Genomic DNA, 3808 nt, shown 5'->3' on the forward strand with positions numbered 1-3808 from the left:
AACAGAGCGACACAAACCACAGAAAAAAACAGATGTCGAGGGAGAGGAAGACGAGAAGAAAGAGTGACTGTCGCACAATAAATCACCAACCACCACTTACTTGTTAGCAAAAAAGGCCACTTTATTAAGACAGGTGCCAAATCATAATTTTTGCAATGCAATAACTTTCCAAAGTTTGTCTTCAAATCACCCCAAACCTGACCCCCAATGTAAAAACCCTACCCCTAAACAGAATCCCGACCCCTGTGTGCATTTTCCCCTACTTCTCATTTCCTGATCACGTGACTGCTCCCCCCCTCCCCCGTTGGAGGATAGGCTAACCCGCTCAAGGCTGCCCACCCCCCCAGCAAAACCCCGCCGACCCAGGACACTATACAGCCGTAAAAACAAAACACAAGAAAAACCTGTCTTATCGTGGCGAAAGGAAAAAGAACGTCGGTGTAATGCCAACACCAGGAAAAATTGGGGAAGAAAAACAATGCTAAGAAACCAGAGGGTGGGTGGGTGGGACAAAAAGAGTAAACCAGCCCCTCCTCCCCGCTCCCGAGGGCCCAGTGATTTTCCCGCCCCTGCCTCCCTCTACTTATTACCTTCAGCGCGCCTCGCGCCCCTAATCACCCTCTACCCTGGCACCTGGGTGGCCGCTCCATTGTGCGAAGCCACCCAGGGGGAGACCTGGCTCGCGCCCTGCACCCCCTGGGTCCCCCCTCGCACAATAAATCACCAACCACCACTTACTTGTTAGCAAAAAAGGCCACTTTATTAAGAAAGGTGCCAAATCATAATTTTTGCAATGCAATAACTTTCCAAAGTTTGTCTTCAAATCACCCCAAACCTGACCCCCAATGTAAAAACCCTACCCCTAAACAGAATCCCGACCCCTGTGTGCATTTTCCCCTACTTCTCATTTCCTGATCACGTGACTGCTCCCCCCCCCTCCCCCGTTGGAGGATAGGCTAACCCGCTCAAGGCTGCCCACCCCCCCAGCAAAACCCCGCCACCCAGGAAAACCCACAGAGTTTTCCTGCCCCACCCCGCAACTTAGTGGTAGTGCACAAACCCTTTTCAAGCGCACCATATTTGTTCCTTCCAAATTTTCGCAATCAAATCCCGCAACTCCAGCAGGTAATATGCTTGCCCCATTGTAGATAAATGTACCCCATCCTCACGAAACATATACCCTTCCGTGCATTTAATGTTGGGATGAGCTAGGACCTGCACCCCATGACCCTCACAAAAATGTCTCATAGTGCGGTTAACCTTTCGTCTCGCTTTTTCCATTGCTGCATGATGCCGTGCTCCTCTCCAGTGCAACCTTGTAATGAACTCTGTCCAGATCAACTGAGTGCTCTCCCAGGTAGCCCGGAGGACCTCCAAATCATGTTTCATCAACTTTATTAATGACAGCCCTGACAAATCAACGAGGTCATTTTCACCCAAATGAATAATGAGCAAATGTGGCGGTCCCCTTCCAGAGCACATCGTGGCCAGCACCGGAAACAAACCCCCCCAACGCATTCCCCCTTTTCCTTTCCATACCACCTCGTGGTTGGCACTGCGCAGTCCAAGGGAACGCCCACACATCTGCTGTTCGGCATAGACTGCAGCCCATTTAACGAAGGAGTGTCCTACTATCCATGTCGATTTTTTCAAACTTACGGGCCCCGGTGCCAGACCTAGACAGAAAAACAATGATTAACCAAAGAAAAAACGAGAAACTATGCAGAGACTTTCCGCACATATTTCTCACAACATTTGGACTTCCACCTCCCAATACGGCGTATGTCTGCCCAGGACCACCCCAACCTGGCCGCCTCTGTAGCCGCCCCGATCCGGAAAGAGTGTGTCCCAAAACATAAAGGGTTTTCCCCCAAAAGAAGAAGTACCTTCCTCATGACCGCCAGCAACTGAGCCACCAAAATAGGCTGCCCCGAGGCGTGGCAAAACACAAGACCCAGGGCAAAACCACTAGAAGCCTTGAAACTTTCCCATTCCCCTACCGGGCAGCACAAACCATCCTCACTTCTGTTTAAGAAAACCCATTTACCCCTGCCCAGCTGATCCGTCTTTGACATTCTCAACCACAGGCTCAACCTGTGCCCCTCAATAAATACCTCATCACTGCGGATACCTGGCCTATGACGCAGCCCAAGCAGTTCAGAGGCTCTGAAAGCCCCAAAAAACAACCATAAGAAACATAATCTAAACAGCCTGCACTCAGACTCATCATAACATACCAAAGGTAACTGCCGCAGCATTCCTTGCAGCAAATCATAAGTTACCGCCCTGCGTAACTGTTTCGTCCCCGCCTGCACCCTGCTTAAGCCTTTGAGGACCCTTTTCACCAAAACCCCCTGAACCAAATCCCTCCCCCACCACAATTGCCCGTAAAAAGAAAGCCCCGCCAACTTGCCAGAAATAGTAGTATGCGAGAGGCCTTTGTCAATCAAGTGTAACACAAAACCTAGCACCAACTGAGCATCGGTCCAACTCCCCCTATTCTCGGCACACAGTTTACCATAGCTCAAGAACTCTCTCCACGCCTGCTGATAGCTCCGTCGTGTAGAAGCCGCTATGGAGTTTTCCACAAAAGCGGCAAGTCTCAATCCCCCCACTCCCAGACACACTGCGGGATTGGCGTCTTGGTGTGTTCCGCCCCAGGAGCCAGCCTGCGAAATCTCGCCCACTGTAAACGAGACAGAGAGTCTGCTATACTGTTATGCACACCCGGGATATGACGCGCCTTAAACACAACATTGAGCTGTAAACATTTTAGCATAAAAGCGCGCAGCAAGCGTAAAACTCTCAAATCCCTGGCTTTCTGCTGGTTAATCAACTGAACCACCGTTAAATTGTCAACGTGGAAAAGCACTGAACGATTCTGAAACTCATCGCCCCAGACATATAGAGCAACCAAAAGTGGAAAAAACTCAAGAAAAGCAATACTGCGCCCTTGCGACATCCAATGACGTGGCCAACTCTCAGCGCACCAGCGGCCCTCCCAAAATACACCAAATTCATGCGCACCAGAGGCATCCGAGTAGATCTGCACTTGCCAAATCATGTCTTCGTCCGCAAAAAACAAAGACACCCCATTAAACTCTGCTAGAAATGTCAACCATATAGCCAAATCCGCCCTCGTAGCCGCTGAAATACGCACTCTGTGGTGAGGAAGAAAAGCCCCGGACATAGCCATGCCCAACCTCCTGCAAAATGTTCTCCCAGCCCGGACCACCCTGCATGCAAAGTTCAGATAACCCAACAGCTTCTGCACCTTCCTGAGCTCCAACTTGCGCTCGTCAATCACAGAGGACAAAAATGCAGTGATTTCTTGAACTTTCCCCGCTGGCAACCTTGCTACCATTGCAATGGTGTCTATTTCAATACCCAGAAACACCATCGTCGTGTTGGGACCCTCTGTCTTATCCGGGGCCAATGGCACACCCAGCTCCTGCGCCAACGTCTGAAAAGCCCGCAGAGCTTCCTGGCACTGACCTGTACCCTGAACTCCAATGAAAAGAAAATCATCTAAATAATGACAAATGAGGGCATGTCCAGTAACCTGAGTGAATCGCCACTGCAGAAATGAGCTGAAAAGCTCAAAGAGGGCACAAGAGATAGAGCAGCCCATAGGAAGCATTCGATCTACATAAAAAGCTCCCTGCATCTGCATTCCCAAAAGTTCAAAGTCAGAAGGATGAATGGGTAACAGCCTGAAAGCAGATTGGATATCACTCTTGGCCAATTGCGCCTCCCTCCCTGCCGATCTAACCAAACGCAAGGCATCATCCACAGAAGCGTATGACAC

The sequence above is a fragment of the Triturus cristatus genome, chromosome 6 (genome assembly GCF_964204655.1).
Source record: "Triturus cristatus chromosome 6, aTriCri1.1, whole genome shotgun sequence".
Classification (NCBI taxonomy): domain Eukaryota; kingdom Metazoa; phylum Chordata; class Amphibia; order Caudata; family Salamandridae; genus Triturus; species Triturus cristatus.